Source organism: Maylandia zebra, linkage group LG12, assembly GCF_041146795.1.
Source record: "Maylandia zebra isolate NMK-2024a linkage group LG12, Mzebra_GT3a, whole genome shotgun sequence".
Classification (NCBI taxonomy): domain Eukaryota; kingdom Metazoa; phylum Chordata; class Actinopteri; order Cichliformes; family Cichlidae; genus Maylandia; species Maylandia zebra.
The window spans coordinates 17,335,919-17,359,154 of NC_135178.1; the positions used below are offsets into that span (position 1 = coordinate 17,335,919).

Sequence of the window (23,236 nt, forward strand, 5' to 3'; positions counted from 1 at the left end):
TAAAAACTGGAGGTTACGCCAAGTGCTTGCTTGTAGGGGGTCATCTGATTGTTGAGGTTTTCACTATTATTTTGGGGTTTTTGCCTTACAATTTAAAGTGCCTGAGGTGACTGTTGTGATTTAGTGCTATACAAATAAAATGGAATTAAATTGAATTTCTAGAAACCTAATGGTGGATGCTGGGGGGACTGGTTGAAACAGCAGACAGCGATGCAAGGGAACAGCAGCACTTATTCGAGAGGGAGAGATGGTAAAAATCAGCAGCTTAAACAGACTGCCAAATTGGGAATGCGTGTTTGATATATAATGTGAAAAGAGTGAGGCATGTTATTGTGTGCATGCCTAAACCAGCTCACAGGCTGCTTCACAAATGTATGTGTCAGCAACCAAAAGGTACCTCTTTCTGTCTAATTATTTTCACCCGCTTCTCTATCCTCACTACCACTTCATGTATAATGACCTACTCTTCCAGATGACACAGACTAGATTCTTTCTCCCGCCTTCCTTCGTTTTGCCCATCTGATTAACATAAAAACGCTGCTGTGTAAATCCCTCTCCTATTGTGTACAACAACTGGAGAAGTTAGAGTAGCGCATGTGTGTCCATGTGCGCTAACGGATGAATCAGGTACCCCTAGACTGTCTAATACAGTTACCCCGGCTGGTGTTACAGTTGGAGAAGGCAGGGTTGTGCTGTGGAGAGCCAAAGTGACAGCTTCAATATAGAGAACATGGTGTGTGTGTGGTGCGAGTGTTGCCCATTCATCATAGTAAACAAGAAATCGTGTTCTTGCACCCTGACAAATCATCATCCAGACATTTACTGCACAAGGGCCTTGTACTGTGAGCGCACTGGAGAAAAAGCCACACACATTTACAGTCAATTCATGCTGCTGGCATCCATTATGGACATGTTTGTACTATATTATGTTATACCACACAGTGTCTCTCGATGTCTTATGTACCGGAGTTACAGCTACTGTACCATCTTCAAAAAAGACTCACTTTATCGCGATTTTGGTGTCAACTTTACAAATTTGATAAGATTTGTCATTTCCCTTTTTGGTCTTACAGTATGTACTGTATGATTTTATTTTAGATTTTACTTTATATTTATTGTAAGAGTTTTGCATGAAAGCACGTACTGAGGTGAGAGGAAAAATTAAAAAGGGATATGAATTGAAATGTTTTTTTTTCTGCCTCCAGCACAGAAGGAGAAACTCCGTAGCTACCCTACACTACCAGCCAACGTTATAAAAAGGCACCCACGTTTATTTAATAATACGTAGTGGTATCAATATTTCTTTGAGCATACACAGGCCATATTATATCAGGTATTTGACATGTAATTGTATGATGTTATTACTCCCCTTTTATGCGCTTCCCCTTAAACATTTTATCTGGCTAGCTCACATACCTGTGCAAACTACTAATTCATCATAATGACAGATGAATCCCATCTTACTCTTTAAAGATACAGCCTTTCCCCAGTAAACCAGCACAAAGACAAACACTCACAGCGACATGACATGAGTAATACGTTATTTTAAATTTATCTTCTGTGTCAGTATTTATAATGAATGCCTAATTGGTCGGCCAAGGGGACTTCTTAATCCAAACATGTGGGAAGAGAGGTACAGCAAAAATTGTGATGACTAGGTGAGATCTGAAACCTGACAAGTAGCCCCTATCCCTCCCTGGGCAAAAGAGATGACTGTTTGTGAAGTTGTTGCTACATGTGTTTATGTTGGGTTGCAGTCCAAATCTTTCCTTACTACATCTGCTTCTATGTTATTTGTCAGCAGTTTAATCTGTGGCTATCAAATGTTGCTCTGTCTACCTACCGGATATGTTCTGCTGCTAAACACAATGCTCCTGACTTGTCAGAAGTCATTTTGGAAAATTAAGGAATCGTGTTGATTGACTGATTGATTTTGACAAAACAATCAAAGAAAATAGCGTATATATCCACTTAATTAAAGTCATTTAATTGAAAATGAGCTGTGTGAAAGTAACCAACCCATCATCAGGAGTGCAGACCTAAAAAAAAATAGGTGTCTGGACTTAAACTGTTCATTAGAACAGGCTTATTCTGTGTGACTGTGTGAAAGCAACACACATGCCATTATTTTATTTATAACTTTGTTAAGTGTGGTTTTGGGTCAGAATGTCACATTTTCTCAGTATAATTTTTAATTATGTTTAGATTAGGGTCCGTTTTGTGGGAACAATCTGTTGTCTCGAGTGTAGCTCATGTGATGTTACTCATGGGAAACTGATTGGAAATTCAAAGCCTGCAGCAAAGGGTCAACTAGAGTGCATTCAAGGAAATCTGGGGGAGCTTGTGGCTTGGCAAAACACAGAATCACTACTCACACGCACATACGGATAAAACTGTTAATTCACAGCGCTGTTGTAATGTGTGTGGATGTAGTGCGAGCACACTCTGGAATTCTTCGCCATGTTCCTCAGAAGCTCGAGTCAGCTTTTCCTCTCTTCCGATGGGATCACCTCTGCCAATCAGGCGATTGTAGGAAAAATTGCTGATTGGGCTAGTTAATCAGCCCCTTCACGCAACACACACGCATACACACATGCACACACAATCACATTGTTGGGTGAATCTCAGGGCAGTCTGTCTCTTACGCCGCAATTTACTTCCCATCACCTGTCTCTTTCTCCCATATTCATCCCATGTCTTGTTCACGCTGCTGTATGATGGTGACACATTAATAACCTGGCAAAAACATATACATTAAATATAAGTCACATAGACACGTGCACACAGAGAAAGCACACATACATAGACGCAAACACATCACACTTGGATGCAGGGTATACTCGGGACTATTTGGCGCAGTGCACATTAATGCTGGGTTGAGGGAAAATGTTTGTGCCATCTGTGTAGGCCTCATGCATGTTGTCTTTATGTGCATGTGTGCACATCTAAGTGATGCTATTCCCAAAGTGTAGAAGTAAAATGACAGGTGAGAGGAGAAGGAGAAAAGGTTGCTCCAGCAACAAACACAAAGTGGTGGAAGAGGTGGAAAAGAGGAATCTGAGAAAAAGCCGAGTTGATGGGGTGTGGGGTGCAGAAAGGGAAACAGGTTATGATTGGTTGGAAGAGGGCAGAAGTGGAAAGAAGGAGAGGAGTGTGGAAAGGATTGATGCAGAAAGAGAGAAATAAGAGGAAGACGAGGGAGTGACTGCAAATGGGTTGGGACTGGCAGAGGAGAGACAGGAGTATAGAGAGAGAGTAGGCAGAAGGCAGGCATCTGACAGCTCCACTACGGGGAGAGGGCCTCTTAATGACAGCTTATTCCTTCATGATTTCAATTCCTGACAGTCGACAGGTCTGCTTGTTGCATCATGGCAGCTGTATCATTACCTTCTGGCCCTGTCAATGCTCTGCATCCTGAGACTGAGATGGTGGAGGTGTAGGGTGCGTGCCATGGGGTTTGGAGGGGATGAGGAGGTGGGAAAGAGAGTTTAGACTGTGAGGTTACAGTCGGAATATTTGAGGGAGGAGGGATATTGAATATTGAAAGGTGGGATCATAAGTTATATGGTAGGTGTTGGAGTTAGGAGTAGGACTTTCAACTAGTTTGCATCCATATAAAAACAATGTACATGAATCCTGTTTTGAGGTTGTAGCTGTTTGGTGTTGTACGATCAAGATGCAGCAAAGTTGATCCTTTTATTTTACATCGCTTCCTAACTTTTTTCTCCCTCATCCTTTTTATTCAGCTGCCTTTTTTTGCATTTTGCATTTTGCCGGTGATACTAGTTGCTACCAGTAGAGAAATTTTCTTCTAAAATTTTCTGTATTCTGCTGCGGTCCTGCAAAACCTAATTTCCTTTTTAGTATTTCTGAATGCTTGTAACTTTTGTCAGCCACCGAGTTTCAATTTACGTTTTTGTCAGATTGTCAGAAGTCTTCAGCATGAGAAAATAGTTTATGAATTTAAACTCCTTCTCATTGCTTTTTAGATCATTTACATATGAATTAATACATTTACAATACCAAGTCTCTCAACCCTCCAGTTTGTTAGCATGTGCGCACACAGCTCCACACGAACCACGAGCGTTATGCAAGGTCTTCACGAACGACTCAATTTAATTTGAAAGTTGCTCATACAAAACGGATCTATAGCCGCTGTCGCCCCCCCTTCCTTGTCTCCATCTCACTCTTGCTCGCTCACTAACTCTCTTGATAGTGAGTCAGGCCCGACACTGGAGATTCTCTGGAAAGAAAGAGGGGGTGTGGTGTTTTCGAAAGTGTGTCAAAAGCCTAGGGGTTTGTATCTGCCCAGAATTTCAATGGGAGGCTGAAAGGGGGCAGCGAGGCAGACACACTCAAACACAGGAATCCTCTTCTAATTTCTGTCATGACCCCCCCCCCCCCCCCCCCCCCCCCCCTCTTTTTTTCTTTTTTTTTTTTTGCTGGATGATGTCTTCTTCAGAATTGGCTGCGCACTCTCACACTCTATCATCTGTCTGGCTTGTGTCATGGCCTCATGTGTTAAGAGGATATCTCTCTGTCTCTTGTCTCTGCAGTCACCATTCTTCTTCCTCCTCTCTCATTAGTTCTTCTAATTCCCCCTAAGCTGTGAGTTAACTTGTTTGTGTGTGTGTAGCTCAGTGATAACATTGTATGTATAGTGTGTGCACAGTCTATCTTGGGGCATCAAGTGGTTACAGAGGCCAGACAGGTATCTATCCAGCTAGCCAGCCTTAGCCAGAGGACAGTTTGTGTGTGTGTGAGGTCAAAAGATGCTCCGCCTTGCTGTGGCCTTGTAATAGTTGCCCTGCAAGCAACACACACACACACACACACACACACACACACACACACACACACACACACACACACACACACACACACACCTCCAGGTGGGAAGGTCCCAGCGCATCCCGCAGCTCAGATCAATGCACTTGACACCTTCAAAGGCGGGTGTGGGGCCTGGACTTGCTCTGGGGTTAAACCTCTTTTAAATAGCCTCCCGCGGGAAGGCAGCTGTCAATAACCCACCATAATTACCGGGGCCTGGCCCGCCAAGGGCTCGGCTGCACGGGCCAAATTAAAAATTGATCAGAGGGAGAGAAAACATTATTTTGTGGTGGTATTCCCTGTCCTAACAGCACTGCTGCTGCCGTATGAGAAATTTCATCAATTGACGTCCAAGCTAGATATCTAGAGACCTATTTATCTATCTATCTGCTCCCCCTTTCGTCCAGATGAACAATGGAGCGGTGTCCCTGTTGTAAAAAAAAAAAAAATTATTTGCATATTAAGTGCCTTGTAGTGTGCATGTATGTGTGTGTGAATTGCATGCGAGTGTGTGTTTGTGTACGGTGGATGAGCACGCAGCTGATTGTTATGTGCTCCAGGTAATCGTACATCATCCTGTATCTGTGTAGTGTGTGCACACCTTGTAGCAGTATATTGATTGTGGTCTCATTGAGTTTCTCTTGGCGGGGAGCCTATATTTGTTAGTCAGAGAATGATACAAAGAAGATATGTTCATCCTCGGGCTTCCTCTAGGAAAACACACCCACCGTTGTTTCACAAGACATTGATGAATGAGAATGACAGTTTACAGTGGGTTTAAGGTCATTTATAAACATGCACCACAGGTAAAAGATCATATCAATGTTTTGTTTGAATCATTAGCGTAGAACATGCTCTTTGGGTTGTATTAAGATGTGAGAAACCCTTCTTAAAATACATTTTCATGTGGGAGTTACTATTTTCTAGAACTGGCATTGGTAATTTGCACCCAAAGTAAATCTGCTAAATAGCTCGTTCACACACGTGTGTGACATTATGACATTTAACTTTTGGGCTAAGAGCAAGAATTCAAGGAACAACTGTAAATGTTTTGGACTTAATAAGTGTTGATTGGCCTCTATAAACACAGGAAGTGTTAATTTAAACACTTTCAGCGTTAAAGTAAATTAACTGTGGTAATTTTACTGTGCAGAGATCACTTATTTTGTATTTAGTACCTCAGGATTTGCACACATAGCACATGCAAATTGTATTAGAGGATTTCTCGTCTAAGCATAATCCAATTTGAATAGTGTGACTTTAAACCTAGCACTTTAGATCAGTCATTGTGAGAGCTGCAAAACCCCCCCGTGCCATAAAAGCTGGGGCAGGGATCTGTCAGGATTGTGTCCACTTTCTGTTGCTTCCCTTTAAATTAAAAGAAATGTAATTATTCCACAATAAGTTGAACTCAAAGAAATGCTGCTAATAGATATGATGAAATTCTTAGCTTTAAGGCATGTGTTGTGCTGCAAAGTTGTCTTTTGCAAACAGAGCAATTTCAGCAGAAACTGAATATGTACAGATGTTAGATATAAACCGAAGAAATCCCTAACTTGGATGAGAGCGTTATTCATAAAGGCACTCTCATGTTGCCGAGGTTCTCTTATGGTATGAGCTTAGAAAGAAAAAGAAAGAAATGCGAAAGAAATTGTTATCAAATTGTAAACATTATTTGTAGGTATTCATTAAGCTATGTTTGATAGTTGACAATTTTTTTTCTCTTGAAATTAAATTATATTATCAAAAAGGCTTTGTCTCAGTGTGTACGTGCATGATTGAGTGTGTTTATGTCTGTGTGTGCGTGAGGTGGGTAGTAGGTCATTTGCAGCTTCAGGCTGTGTATGTGTGTCCCAGTGGGAAGGTCTTGTTTAGTCTCTCTTCCAGAGGCCCCCAGGCAGTGTGTGGTGGATACCTCTTCACTCTCTCACAGGGAACACTCTTCTACTGCCAGTGCAAACATATTCCCGTACTCTGGAAGTCACAAACGCACCGAAAAATTCTCCACATTCACAGCTGGACCGTAGCACCTTTTTTAAAATCCATATGCGGTTGTATCAATTTATATTGCATGTACCCATCCATGTACACATACATACATTTAAAGGCTGTTTCACTCTCTTGTTTATTTTACCTTAGGTTTGCAGAGGTTAAACGTGCTCAGCGGTGTACTTTAAAGGCAGAAATCGAGCTTTGAGAGGAGCCAGTGTTGTGCTCGTAGCTCTCACTACGCCGCACACACCTACAGAACACTCAAACAATCATAAAAACACATATTCAGACTGAGATTCAGGCTCACTGAGAATCTCTCGGAATCAAAGCTGAAACTTGCTCTAAGCTCACAAGTGCCTGTGTCATACTCCTCGACAGTCGGCACCATATTTTGATCAATGAAGGCAAACTTAGTGTTTAAGTAGGGGTTTCCAGGGTCCGGTGGGGTACTTGAGGGCTAGAGGCAAAGTCTTTTTGTTTCTAGTTATTGCTGACTCTGTGGTTAGAAATAAAGTAGATACTGCAGGAGGGCTTTTGTAGATTGTTGCGAGTGGTGAGAAATATCTTTTGTTGAGTTGCTTTTTTAAAATGTATTTTTCTACGTTTACGTTTTTATCACATTTTGTCTTTTGATAATCGTAGACTAGAGAGACAGAAAAAAGAGCATGCAGAAAATGGTTCAGCTAGTTGCGAACTGGTACATGCACCACTTAATTATCTGCTGTCCCTTTAGTTGAACGTTACAATAAACACAGAGTGTCGTGCATTATATCTACCAGTTTTCCCCCCAATATTTATGTAAGAGTGCGGTTTTATCTTTGCTTAGCTGTGTGTGTGTTAATGTCGTGCAGCTGCCTGCGTTTGCCTGATGCTGGACTGAGACTGATATATTCCTACATGTGAAATGTGCATTTCAGTACATCAGATCATGGCAGTAATGGTGTCTGAGTGTTTCAAGAGATATGTGCTAAAGAAGAAAGACAGGCAATGACGAGATACGGCAACAGCGATCAGATTTGTCTGCAGCTCTTTTGCCTTCTGCAGCTCAGTGGGTTAGTGGAGGACAGCTGTTTTTGCCATGTCTCTGGTCCTCATACTTAGTGAATCAACATGTATCATGGCATTAAAATGTACAAAATACATGCATAAGGAATCACGTGTTTGTAGTTATCCATATCACTTTTGGAATTAGTCAGAGACACATTTGATCTGGTTTGAAAATGCAGTGCATTTTCATTCATAAAAGCGCTACAGAGACTGAGAGCAATACAGACACGCGAGCATCACCAGCAGACTGCTCACATTGTAGCTTACTTTTCAAAATGCGTTGTCAGCTTGCTCAAGGATAAGAAACGAGCTAGATGGGATATTTACTGTCACTTTCTATATAACCATTATGCAAGAAACTGACATGTGTGGCAGTCTGTTTTTTGAAAAGCAAAGATAAGTCAAATTTCACTATAAATACTGAAGTGGCGTGTCAAAGTCAGGTGAGATGATCTAGGTACTTCAGATTTAATCGGGTTTTCAATGTGAGAGTCTTGTTAATGTCAGGTGTGAGGCACTCATCTCTGTATGAAAGTTCCTCTTTGGCTTTCTGTTATGTGTAATGCTACAAAATGGTGAGATCATGATCTGAATTTGAGCGCACAACAACACGCAACACATGTTTCAGTTTGTTAGAATTTGTTCCTTGCTTTACGGTGGAACTTGTCAACATTTTCATCTGAATTGGCACCAACTTGTGTGTTTGGTCTGGCCCCCTCCCCTTTATCTAGTATTATGGTCCTCGTAGTAGGTGTTATTATCCCACCGTATGTTGACAGCCTATCTCTTAACCCTCTTAGGAGCACACTATGGTACGCTTGGCTGACTTGTTTGCACTAATGTCAAGTTTTAGCGGTTAGCAGGCGGTTACCATATGCTACTGTGCTGCTGTCGCCCCCGATGTCAGTCAAACGAATGTCAACCTAAGCTCACAACACAGTACACAACAGCATGCACTCAGAAACACAGTGACAGAGTACACACACACACGCACACACACAGACACACGCACACGCACACACACACACACACACACACACACACACACACACACACACACACACACACACACACACACACACACAAAGTCATACACACATATACCCATACTGTAGGCAAGTCAAATGCAGACATTGAAAAAGGAATAAAAGACCACATCCTGTTGGGATGCTATGAGAGGACAGTGTAGCTTGTTTCCAGGAAAACCCTGGTGTCTTGCTCTTTATCAGCTGACTGAAGGAAACAAAAGCATCTGCAGTGATCCTTACTTGTAAACACAGATCCATATTACACATAAGTAAGCATTAGATACACTCTTGGTTTAAAGTCTAAAAATGTATCATTTTGTTAGAGAGAGTTGTTTGGACTAATCTGAAATCCTCTAATGTGTGCACTAGGTGATATGTAGTGCCAACTCTGTTTTTAGCTGCACAAGTCTGCATCTTTTAGGCACAGTTTTTGTAGCCAGTGATTGATATACAGGATTGTGCAAAAGTCTTGAGCCATCCCTCATTTTTTTCAAAATCTGCTTTATATGCTTTCAAGCAGCCAGACTTTCTTATTTTTTTAAAGAGGCTTGAGCAATAGTTCTCCAGCTTTTGGTTTTTCTATGGACATTTTGGAATTCTAGGATTTTTTTGTGTGTTTGTGTATGTATTTTACCAGTTAGCACTGAGCTATGACTCCAGAGATGAACCAGTGTTGCATCTACAGAAAAACACTTTATTGCGATCGTGGCTCAAGAGTTGGGAGTTCGCCTTGTAATCGGATAGGTTGCCGGTTCGAGACCCAGCTTGGACAGTCTCGGTCGTTGTGTCCTTGGGCAAGACACTTCACCCATTGCCTACTGGTGGTGGTCAGAGGGCCCGGTGGCGCCAGTGTCCGGCAGCCTCGCCTCTGTCAGTGCGCCCCAGGGTGGCTGTGGCTACAATGTAGCTTGCCATCACCAGTGTGTGAATGGGTGGATGACTGGATATCAGAATCAGAATACTTTATTGATCCCTGGGGGAAATTATTTTTTGTTACAGTGCTCCATTTTAAACCAACATTAAGACAAGACAGACAATACGCTAACTAAGAATAGTACAATATATACATATATATACATACATACATAAGTCACTTATAAATAAATAGTTGGAAAAGAAACATGTGTAGCTGTAGCAGCAAACAGTGTGTTAAGTGTAAAGCGCTTTGGGGTCCTTAGGGACTAGTAAAGCGCTATATAAATACAGGCCATTTACCATTTACCATTTGCTGGCAGTCTGTTGCAAAAATGAATTTTTCCCGGATTTCTTTAGTTGAATCTAAAAAATGCTGCCAAAAATAACACAGCTTGACTTTTACACCAACAAGATGATTCCAGATACCTATTAGCTGAAAGCTTGGCTTATCATGGCATGGTGTGCAGTGTGTCCATAAAACAATTGAGGAAAATTGACAAGTGGATTAAAGAAGAAGTGACAAGCATCCAAAAATCCAAATTGTTTATGGTATATAGTATATGTGGAGAGGAGGGAAGTCCAACAGTGAGTGTCTATAATCATCTTTAAAGAACTATTCCAGAAGACTACTTAAATAAATTACAAGGAAGCTTGTCTAAGAGAGTTTAGGCTGTGTTGAAGAATAGAGGTTGTCATGCTAAAATCTTTTCCTTATGCACTTTCTATTTGTTTGCACCTTTCACTAAACCACTGCATCTATTTCTGCATCTATCCACTGTGTGTTAAGTGCCACTGATGTCTCCACCTAAACTAAGATCTGCTGTAAGGGACCAGACTATGAAACAGAAATATTTAGTCTCGAGGACAGCTGCCTCCTGCTCGCAACTTGAACTTCAGGCATTATTGAAAGTGTACCTTCCCCGGTTGTTCAGCAATCCCTTCTTGCTTCCTCTCCCATCTGTCCAAGTTAGATGTTGGTGGCAGTTTTCTAATGTTAACAGAGTTGTGTTTTGCTCAGTGTTCAGAGTAGCAACAGCCCTGCAGCTCTCTGTTCATATTGACCTTCTTCACACTCGCCCTTTCTCTCTCCCTCATGAGTTTTCCTCCCTCTTTCATTTCTTTCTTTGCTTTCTAAGGTTCTTATTTCCTGGTCACCTCTCGGGCTGCCTATGTGGCTGTTTAATCCAAACTGCAAAAAGTAGCCTTTGGAGTCAGTCTCTTTGGCCTTTGACAGATCAGGATGGCAGTGTGAGACCATGGAGGATTGGGCTGTTTCTGCATTCTGCTTGGTGTTCCACTCTCGTTTCCTGCATCTGCCTTCTCTCGCCGTCTCCCTGCTCCTCCATTTTTCTTGCTTGCTGTCTAACTTAAAAAATTTGTTAAACTGCTGAGCACCAGCAACGATGGACAGTGATAAAGAAATAACATTATAGTAACAGTAACATGACATGGTGCTGTACAACCCCAGGGAATGACAAGAGAAAAAGGCGCCATAATCCATTTTAATTTGACTGATATCATTGTACTGGGGGAGAGAAAGAGCAAGAGAGTGAGAAGCAGTTATTAGCAGAGCGGAGAGCGAGAGAGTGATTAGCAGAGTGAGGGAGACAGGGATGGAGCAAAGGGGGGAGAGGGAAGTGAGATGTCTCAGGCCAGAGACTGCACTCTAGCTGACTGCAGTGTCTTGTGGTGACCTAGTTGCAACCTCTTTGAAGTCCACAGGCTGATCACGCTCTATAGGCTGCAGAGGAGATCTCCTGCACACGGCTTTATTAGACCGGGATAGAAAAAAAGAGCAAGAGGTGATTTAAATTCCCGGGATCCTGAGGTTGCTCTAAACCTCTTTAACCCCAGATATATATACACATGTCTTGGTTATGCATGCTCTATTGTACTTGTGTTATCTGTCATTTCATGTTTTAGAATATGCCTTTGGCTCTGACTGTTAAGTAGAGCCTGACCAATGCTGTTCAAGCCTTTACCTATTTTTAGGGTGTGGAAAAAATGATGTTGCACATGTTGCCAATTGTTTCTATTCATATACAGTAAATACCTACAGTGTGTTCATTATAGTGAAAAGGGTCAAATTAAGGGGTCATTGTTTTTAACTTTCCAGCAATATTGTCCTGCTACGTGTTGCAGAAAGAGATGATCATTTTGCTACAGTGGAGTCGGAGCTTCTCTGGTGGACAAACTAGCCAATAATCTCTATATGTGATGACCTATTTTATGAAGAAATATCGTCTCATATTGGATTACATGTGTCAGTGATAGGTCAGTATAAACAGATGTGTGCTTCTGGACAGTCTGAAGTTCTGTGCTGTGTGTCTCCGTGTGCGTGTGTCTATGTGCATGCATAGCAGATACTCCTGCTCTCTGGAAAGTGTAGCTGTAATTTCAGGCCAAATGCAGCCGTTATCCTTTAGCCCACCACATTAGGAGACAGTGGTGCATTGTCAGGAGAGCTGACCTAGAATAGTCCAATCACTCTACATTCAGCCCCCTGCTTGCCCTCTCCTGTGATCACCACGCTGCCAGTGCTGCAGTCTATACTATGTGTGTATGTACTGTATGTGTGTGAGTGTGTGTGACCCAATTCAGTCACTGGTGTTGCCAGGCTTGCCCCCGGTGAGGGCATGGATGTTAGGGCACAAAACCTTCAGATGTGTGTTCTGTTCAGTCAGAGCTGTGGATTTCTTATGTTGTCATCTGTGGTTGTAGAAATGAGGCAAAACTAATGCTCGACTCCCACTGCTGCCCGTAAGTTTCCATTAACTGTGTGTATGCCTGTGATTGTATCCATTCACTACAGTATGTGTCTAGCAAGAGACAGAGCATGTACACACAGGTGTGTATGTGTGTCTTTGAATATGCCAGTGAGGGATAGGGAGTTCATGGACACATGCTCGCTCACACTCTATGACTTGGCCGCTCAGTGAACTCTCTCAATTATCTTGAGCCTTTCTCCTGCACCCCTCCATCTCTCCATCCCTGTATCTTCCCACCTGCTCCCCATTGGGAGTCTGTATGTGCAGACACACTCTGCTGGGGGCATGCTTAACCTTTTTTCCTGCTGCAAAACATAAGGAGACAGAGACACACGTGCTCTTCTTCAAGTTGGGCTTCAATTAAAAAATCCACTTCACTTTTTTCCCCCCTTCCTTTCTCCTTTCCTTTTTTTCTTTCATTCCCTTCCTCTGCCTTCTTTTTGAAGTTAGCCTGGGGCCTCACAGAGCCTCATCAACCCTTTGCCTTGGCTAGATTGCATACAGGTACCCTCTGTGGCTATTTCAAATGACTTAATTAGCTTCTGAGTGCAGCGGGCTGGTAGAAGACCTCTCTCTCCCTGTTCCTCCGTCTCTCTATCTCTGTCTCTGTCTCTCTCTTTCTCTGAAGACAGAGAGAGAGAAAATGATTGAGCCCATATGACACATTTAGTGCCTTGCCGTGTGGTTTCACTTTCTAGGTCATGCTCTGTAAAGCTGGCTGCCTGTTACCTTTTAGAATAAGACAACACACACTGGTGCATGCATTTAGGCACACACACTCAGACATGTCTCATTCTAGATTAGCTTTGATTGAGTTTTTCTTTAGGCTCCATCCAAACACTATCCTTTGTAATTGATCTCTGTTGCAGTTATGCAATATTTATGAATCCCGTAGCCAAACGGCATGTGAGCCAGATGAGTAGAAATTTGGTGGCTTTTTGCTTAGCTCATTTGGCATATGTTTGTTTGTTTTGGTGGCTCAGACATAATCCAACACTGTTTTGTTGTGTTGAGTCCCTAGGCGTGAATTCCCATACACCTCAGTGATCAAGGTGTGTGTTTCGTCCTCAGTTTTTGCTGTGCCTGTGTGTTTTTTAAAATCAGTGACAGCAGCGTCGAGGGCATGCCCCACTGCATAAAAAAAAGAAAGAAAATCCACATCCATCTCAGTCCCGATGTACCGACACACACACACACACACACACATAAACAAAGTGGCATATCTTATCAGCTTTTTCCTTGGGACACGTAGGAAACAGAAGCCTGTTGGATCTTGCCGTCTGCTTCTGCTACATGGCTTTAAATCTGAGTCCCTATGTAGGTAAAAGTCTCGTGGAATGTCATTTTCATGAAGAATCACAAACAGTATCAGAAGTTTGACAATGCTTCTTTTTGCATTGTCAAGGTCTTCTTGTGGGGTTGTATCTCCATAATACTTTATTTAATGAAGTGCCTGATGAAAAAATATGACCACAAGGATGTGAACAGTGATGGTCATCAATGACTAAATGAGTTCTCTCACCCCTTAGGGTGGGAACAAGATCTCAAGGGCTTAAGAGAGCAATGTGCCTGTTAACTTCTGGCCTTCTGGTCTAGCAATAGTTTGCTGGCTAGCTTCAGGCATGTGCTAAAAACCTGGGCCTGCTAAATTAAGTTTGGCTGTGTGCACAGCCTGTGGCATCGCACACATGCACACATAAGAGCAAGCCGCTTGAAGTCAGGCATTCACCCATACTAGACACACACACATGCACACACACACACAGACACACACACACATTTATCCTCCCATTACCCAGTCTTAATTGGCTACCTTCCGTCTTTCTCTCTTCCTCCCTTTCTCTCTCTTGGATAGGCCTACAGGCCTGTTGGTACGCTGGCACACAGCAGCACAGTTTGGGCATACCAGCAGGTCTGGGGGCAAGGAAGAAATTGGAAAGAGAGAAGCAATACAGATGGGTGTTAGGATGAGGTTCAGAGCACAACCAGTAGATGAGAGACAGTAAATTGTAGCTGTTCCTCAACACAGAGTTGTATTTCACATGAAATATATTCATTGTATTAGAAAATACTACATTATTTTCACCAGCGTATATTGACGGTACTTGAAGCTGCTCAGAAAGTAGAGTAGGAGATGCCTCATTCCTTTCCACTAGTTGAAGAGTTGTCATGTGCTGTCAGCCAGCTTGTTCTCCATGTGCCTGTCACTGCTCTGGATAGGAGCTCTGGGTCCCAGCATCCTGCCAATTGGTGAACTGTGTGTGATTGTGTGGGAGGCTGTGTGTGTGTATGCGTGCGCGTTGCCCTCAGAGCACTTTGTTGATTCTACTCTGCAGTGTCAGTGACACATTGAGCGGGTTCGGTGGGAGTCCCCTGGTTTCCCTCGTGCTGTGTTTACTCCATCTGTTTACTCCCCCAAAACACTCTCAAATCTATTATCCGCCTCTCTCTCTTTTTCTCTATTTTTCACTCTCTGTCGATCTCTCTTATTTACTCCTGACTTCTCTTGACTTGTCGTTTCAAATCAGTAGCTGTGTGGTAGTCAGGTGGTGTGCCTGTCGACAGCCAGCACCCGTCTCTTCCTCAGCAGGAGACAGGATTGAGTTTCTCTCTCAGCCATCCAGCTAGCCATCTTGTTTTTTTCCTGAAAATCCAGAGCACATTCCTTTCTTGGTTGGATATTCCATCATTTCAGTGTTCTTGATTAAGAGAATAGTTGAATAAAAAACCTAGGATTACACACACATAGCTTTCAGCTATTACTTGTAATCAGTTTCTGTGCTATACTCTGTATCATTAATATGTGATGGGTGTAGTCTTCGATAACGTATAAAACCCCCCAAAACGAAAAGCGTTTGAATCTGATCGTATTATTGCTGAGGTATTGATTGACAAAATGATTTTAAAGAGTGCAGTATAGTATATTTTTAAAGATTCATCATCGTCGTCGTCGTCAAAGTCTCGCTTGGACGACTGACGACTCGCTTGGAATTCAGGTTAAATAAAATGCGTCTTAAAATTATGAAGCAATATTTTGCTCGTCTTTTTCGTAGCGCATTCCCTCTGATACAACTTTAGTATACTAATGTGGTCATTATGCAATCGGTAGCATGGATTTATAATGCCAGTCCAGACTCTGCTTATGATGTGTAAAATAATAGTTTACATACTCAATTCCAAGGGCAGCACCAAGGGCTCATGAATGAGAGATAAAAAGAAGTGAAAGCAGAACGCGGGAAGAAGAGAGAGGTGTCTCTCTTTTTTTTTCTCATCCCGGTGACCAGCTAATTAGCTACACTGCTGATCTTCAGCTGCAGGGACAGAGTTCAATAGTTCATCTAACTACCACTGAGCTACAATGGTTGTAAACCTGGATTACCTGCTTTACCAGCTACCAACCTCAGTATTACAAGTAGATGTCTTGTTCAGCAACCTGGACATGAAATGAGTCCAAACAGCTGGCCAGGTGGATTTACTTGAAAGCTGAAAAGAGGCACGCTTACTCCATAATCTCTGCAATCACAAGTTTGAATGGCCTGGACTCTGAGAAGCTAATATTCACAGGAATACAACCAAGGATTTATTAATGGAGTCAGATATAAGATTACTGTCATTTCAAATGAGGTATTTTAAAGCTTTGTCCTAGATGTGTCAATATGCCTGTAAAAGATGAAAAGCTATTGATGATATGGACCATCAGCGACCGTCAATCAGTTTTCCTGGTTAGAAACTCAAGCATAGGTAAGAGGCTCTTGCTTTGATATTGATATTTCAAGCATAGCCATCGAATTGGACATCTATCGATTTCTTATTTATACATTTACTTTATTTTAAAAAATGGAGCATGCTCCAAAAAGAGAAAGTTGAGAAATAAAATAAGTGGCATATCCTCCTGAGAACTGAGGAAAAAAGAACCTTCCTATTGAACTTTTTTTTTATGATTTCCTGCCTCTGTGGAGCTGAAAAAAAAAAAGCCACCCAAACACATTAGAACTCGATGGAAAGCCCAGGATGTCTTCTATTTAGTACATCAGGACTTAGCAAAAGATAAAGACCAAAAACAAATGTCCATTACAGAGGACATAAATGAATAGGCAGGTTCTTCATACAGTAGCAGTTGTTAAGCAATGCAGAACCCTAAAAGCAGTGTACTATACACAGAACAAAAACCTGATGTTTTCCTGATCTCACCTGTGAATCACATTACAGAACAATACTTCTTCTATTTAAGCAAAAGTCTAACAGCAGAAATTGCACATGCACGCATATACACCTACACCCTGTGTTCTCATGCTCTCACATCTTTATCTAAGCTTCAAATAGTGCATATTGTTGACCAATGTGTGAAGAGCAAGCAATACAGGAAATATTTTCGCAAGCAAAATGCTTGTGAAAGACAGCAAAAGAGAGTACGATGAAGAGACTGACTACATCAGAATAGCATATAATTGGAGACAACATATTAAAATTTTATTCCTCTTTCTTTGCCCATTTTTTCGTCGTCCCATCATCAGATTAAAGAAAAATCATCCTATTAGTCTGTTAATAAGGGTGTAGTGCCCCTCACTGAATGTAACATTGCAGCACAAAGCACAAGAATACAAAAACTGTGAGCCTTTGTGAATTTTAGATCTGGGGGAAAAATGTCGCTGAAAAATGATCTTCTTATTAACTGTTGCCTTCAATCTAACGTGTGAGTCTATTTGGCTTTTTTCCTCTTGGTGTTACCTTTTTATTGGTGTAAGAGACTTTCCTGGACTAATCTGGTTGTGTGCCAGTTGTACCAGCGCTCGCTTCCTGTCGCTTGCAAAGCCGAGTATAGCAAAGGGTCGAATTATGCTAATGAAGTTGTCAGAGGCGTGTAGCATCAAGGCTGATGGGAGGGCCTGCCAAGCAGCCAATAGTGAGGCTGAGGCTGTGATCAGCCGAGCATGATGGGAGACCACCCTGCACAGCGAGTACTGAGGCCCGGCACAGCCCCTAGATCAAAGAGCTGTCCCTCTAATACACCAGCAGTTAGGGCGATACTGCCGCTTAACACACAGACACACACACACACATCTCATAGACACACATAAATAACACCTGGGTGCACGCAACATGAACAAATACAGTTGAAGACATTCCTGAGTGAACCAAAGTACACGACCAGAAAAATGTAGGACTACATACTTGAATACATACAAAACAAATCGTAACTCAAAAATAACTCTTGCACAGTAAGAATTCAAATTGAAAATGTAAAAAAAAAAGATCCTAATTTTGTGTAGATTTTTGTAGCTTTTTATTAACTTCAGCCGCTCTCTCACTCCCTACGAACAGTTCTGTTTCCCCTTTCGAAGACCGTCTCTACTTTTTCTTCATCCATGTCATGTCTTTCTTTTGGGCCCTTCTTTAGTTACGATATCTCATTAATAACCACTTCTCTTGCCTGCCTCCTGTTAGCCTCCAGTGTTAGCCTGCTGCTCGTTCTCTCGCCCCGCCGCCTCTCTGTCTTTCCTCCCTTTCCACTCCTCTGCTCTCTCCTCTGCCCAGGGTTCTTGTTTGAAATTCAAGAGTGGTGCAGTGAGACTGCAATAACCTACATACAGATCTTTCTTGCTCATTCTTATTTTCTCTGTCTCCTTTCCTTCTCATTTGCTTACTAATGCCATTCACAGATGCAGTGTTTTTGAAATAAATATGACTGAGGGAATAATCTGTGTGCATATAAGATATTAAATATAATTAATATTTTTTTGTCCTTCATCCTCATGTACAAACTACTCTGACAGTCTGACAGACTCTTTTATTTTCACTGTTCCGTCCTTTATGTTTGTCACTGCTATGGGAAGACATCGGAAGGATTGTGTGTGTGTGTTTTTGTGTGGGTTGGTGGGTGTCATAATATCATAACAATTCTTTATTTACTGTTGTTTCATTTAAAGTGCTGATGCATCCTACCTCCACCTTACCTTGGGTCTCAGTCCACACCCTCTTCCTGTGCGTCTCTGTAGCTTTGCAAGTGCCTGCACGCATGCACACGTGCAAGTGTGGGATGGTGGAGATGCAACTCCTGTATGTCCTGCTGACTTCTTGGTGAACTTCTCTTATGCAGATTAAAATAAATACTGGAAGAGGAGGAGGCCAGATGAGAAGAACAAAGTGTGTGTGTGTGTGTGTGTGTGCATGCTTGTGTGTGTGTATGTGAGAATTCAGAAACAGGTGGTGGTGTCTGTGCGTTTGTTAGAGAGATGGGTGTGTACGCAAGTGTATGAATGCACAGACAGTATGTGCTTGTGTGGTGCGTGCGTGTGTGTAGCTTTTGTGAACTTTCTCATGCTTTCACTTGTGTATGGAAGTGGCATATGCTGGCAGTGGGTGGCAGTGCAGGAAAAGCAAGCTGGCTTGCTGGTGGGGAACCTTAGTCAGAGCATTCAGAAAAAAAACCCTCCTCCTTATGCTGTGCGTGGAAAACAGTTATGCACGTTCCCCCACCACCTCCCAAGAAAAAGGGTGACTTTTTCTTTTTAAAGAACTTCAGTTGCCTTTTATTGCTCGTTTTTTGTTCTGTATTTGTCACCTTTTGCTGGTGATTATTACCTGTCTTACTTTCTTACTCAATGGATTTTTTTTTATTAACAATGCTGGTGCTTTTTTGACATATACACATTTTGAATAAGTCAAACGCAGTAGCTTCCTGATTTCTGCTCTAATTTGGTGTGCTGATCCTGCAAAATCCATAGTAAAAGTCCTTTAGCATTACTTTTGGTGTGAAATGCCTATTCCCATGCTCATATTTGTCTGTTTAATGCACACGAATTAATAATACATGTGGTATCCCTGCAGATGTGGTGATTTTAAATATTCCTACTTAATTTTGCAGCTTGATCCTCAAAGTTAGTGAAATGAGATAATTAAAGGTTCAAAGCTCAGGGCAGTGTGCTTTTTTGTAGCCGGGGAGGTGCTGCAAAGTGAGAATGAAAGACAAATTATTACTTGGCATGGATCTACGCATAGGGTCAGAACATGGGTTTAAATGCTGCAGCGCCAACTCTCCAGTGGAGTCTTGTGTTTGTGTTAAAAAGAGAGCGAACGAGTGAGGGAGGGAGAAGGGTTATATTGATGGCACGCCGCACTTCTCTCTCTGTCCTGAATAATCATGATCCTGGGCTGATGGGATGCTTCTTCAAAAAAGATGAGACTATGCATGAACTGTGGATGAACTGGAACCTGCATATGAGCCTGGGTGGTAGCCCAACCCACCAGCCATGCCTGTTCCCCAGCCGGGTAATTCCAAACCTAGACTGATGCTTTTATCGACAAGAGGAGGAGCGTGTGTGTGTGTGTATTTGTTCTTAAATGCAAGTACAGGTATGACTTTGATGATTTGACGTTAATTAAATAAACACTGATCATTTGCTTTTGTGTGCATTTGGCAGTTTGCGTGTTTGATGCGGGCAAAGGCCATAAAGAGAGGGATAAAGAGAGGGAGAGATTTGGTCTGACTGGGCTGGCAGGTGAGCAGACGTTTGCTCCAGGCTGCTATGCTACCTTTTGATACAGCTGGCTTTGTGGAACAGGCATGATTTTTCTCTTTTTTCCTCTCTCCATCTCTCTGTCCTTCCCTCTCTAAAACTGTCACTGTCTGCATGTAATCTCTTTAGGGCTTTTATCATTTCACTGCCTCAGATGTAGCCTTTCTTATGGTTGTGTTATTCTGAATAATTTCAAACTTGAGTGACAGATCCTGGGACAGATATGTGAAGAACAGAGGCTGTTGTACCAGATCAGACACATAGGTGGCAGTATGCTGTCAGGCTAGATCAACACACTCTTCCTCTTTTCCTCTTGGACTGCTCTCTTGATCTATCTACCTACCAACCTACACCTTATTTAGAGAAGCAGGATATTATATGCCCACATATATGATACAATATTTTCAAATTATCATATCAAGTCGTCTATATTTTTACGGTCAGTGTTTTCATCTTTCACTGCCTTTCCTCGAGGCTGTCTTTCCATTTCTCCAGACACTTCTCTCCTCTTCCCCCTGCAGATATCTGCCTAAAAGCGAAATGCAGTGATCTTAACTGTATGTTAGCATAAATGTGGCTATTTATTCCTCTGTGTCTGATGTAGGGTCTATAAAAAAAGCAGATGGATAAGAAATTATAGTGCTACACGCTATTGAAGATTGAGTACTATCGATGTAGGAAGAATAGAAGTCCAACACACATACAGACACACAATGTTTCCCCGGATTAATGCTGTGGCTCTGAGGGACTAAAGGGAGATCGGGAGCTGAGGGCCTATGGAAGATGATTTTGTCATCAAAACACCCACCACTCCTCCCTGGAGGTGTCCTCAACTCTCAGATTTACTTGTTATCTTTTTCAGTTCTCGTGTTCTCCGGCCTATATCTGACACACCAAAAGCACGCGTACACCTGGCTGGTCTCCTTGCTTTCCTGTCCTAACTTCAGTATTCAGTACTACAGTATTGCTGTTGATTTTCAGGCTCAGTTAAACCTGTTTCTGGACTCTTTTTATGAGTTAATCTGTCAAATGCCAGTCTACTACTCACTATTATTGTCACTGTTAAAAAAATTAGTTGACTGTAAATTGGGGGGAAAATTTGCAAGATATGATTCATTAGCCTGATCTATCTACATTTACTGTACTTTATGTGACATGCCATAATGAGAGATGTGAACACTGTGGAACACTGATTCTGCTTAAAAAAGGTTTCCATGGTTAGTTTGACAGCTGACAGTATAGGCAGATACTCGAGGCTGCTGTATCAATATTGGTATCAGACATGAAAAAGTGGTTCTGAGCCATTGCTCAATTCACTGTCAATAAATGACAAGTGGGCAGGAATTTGGCCATATTAACTGTTGTTGCCTGTCTTTCTGTCTGTCTGTCAGTGAAATAATCACCCATCACACAATTCAATGAGCAACAAAACAAAAGTTCATCTTTTTTTATTATTTATTTATTTATTTATTTTTGCTTAGACTTGTTTACACAGTATTTGCTTCAGATCGCTAAAATCTGTGGTTTTGACAGTTATTTTCTTTCCCTAACCACCTTGTCTTTATTTGTTTCTTTATTTTCCTGCAATCCTGGGTGGAAATACATTGTGTGAAGTGTTTAATTCTCAGTGTGTGGTAATTTAAACCATGTCACCACTTCTACTTGACACCTGGAGACCGTCCTTTGCGTCTTTAAATCTCTTACTCCGGTATTCCTGTTAACGTTAGTGAAACCCCCGTAGGGCTGCATCATAAGCAGATTGTAAGCGTGTATGTTTTTATTTTTTCCAAGGGTGTGATGCTAGGGCTGGGCAATTAATCAAATTTTATTTTCAATTACAATTTTGGCTTCCAGCAAAAACAAAATAGTCAGGATAAAATTATTACTGTTTTGTGTTCATTTTTGCTGCAAATCTATTGTTTGTTATAAATCAAGCACACCTCTTTCCTTTACACTGCCCCCCCCCCCCCCCCCCCCAAAAAAAAGAAAAAAAAAAGTTTAAAGTCACTTACTGTTGAGTGCAGCTTACCTGCCTTAACCTGCCGTAGCTGCCTTACACGTCTCCTGAGGCATGTGCATCTGCTGCTGCTTGTGGGTTTCTCCATCCACGGTGGAGTCACAGGCACGGACTGGTGGATGCCTATTTGAGTCGACCTTTATGGTCAGAAAGCACAGTTCATTCCTCCCTACCGGACACTAGGGACACTATCTGCCACTCCCACCTCTTTTTTTACTGATTTATTTTAGTTTTGAATATATATATATCTATACATATACATACAAAAAGCACATTTTTAGGTTCAATAACTGGGTGATGTTTGCATTATAGACATTCCTCTTAAATAATCGTGTTTACAATATTGATCAGTAATATATTAATTATCATTTTGAGTATAATCTTTGAAGCCTTAAGTGGTGCACGAGTGAAAGGAAAGTGTCCCTTCCCTCATGAAATAGCAGGCTTTTGATTCTGGTAGCGCTGGTTCAAATCAAACTTATGGTCCACACAGGGTGGCAGTAATGCATCTGATTTGCTGGCTTCCAAGTGCCGTTACAGTCCAAAGAAGAATCATTTTGGCAGTGACAATTCAGTGAGAGAGAAACACTTTCCCCCTGTTGCAGCTTTTCCCTTTTAGATGTATAGCTAGGTCCATACGTTACTGGACATTTTTTGTTCTTTTGCCTCAGTACCACTACAGTGGGTTTTAATTTAAACAACCAATAAATTATGATGATTTTCAGCTATAATTTAAGCGGTTTTAACCAAAGTACTGCATTACAGCCATTTTTATATGCAGTCACACATTTTCTAAAGGTTTAAAAGTAATTCAACAGTTGACTGGCGACCAGTTTCATGGCCAAGTGTTGCCTTTCTAGTTATTTCAGGAAAAAAAAATTAAGCTGATAAAAGATCTGGAGTTTTGAACTTGCATTTGGTGAATGCTCACAGGAACTTTCAATATGAGGTCCAAAGAGATGTCTGTGTCATTATTCAGCCATCATTAAGCTGAACAGGTAAAATAAACTTATCAGAGAGATGGAAAAAACTGTAGGAGTGGCTATATATGAACTGTCTGGCACAGTCTTAAAAGGAAGTAATGCACTGGCCAGCTCAAAAACACCAAAATGCCTGGAAGCC

The 23,236-nt window shown here is 41.7% G+C and overlaps 1 protein-coding gene across 1 annotated transcript in view; it reads left to right on the forward strand.

The window, feature by feature from the left end:
- The window catches only part of arb2a (ARB2 cotranscriptional regulator A), a 166,439-nt gene that overhangs the window by 20,589 nt on the left and 122,614 nt on the right, over window positions 1–23,236 (forward strand). The gene's annotated exons all lie outside the window — the stretch shown is intronic.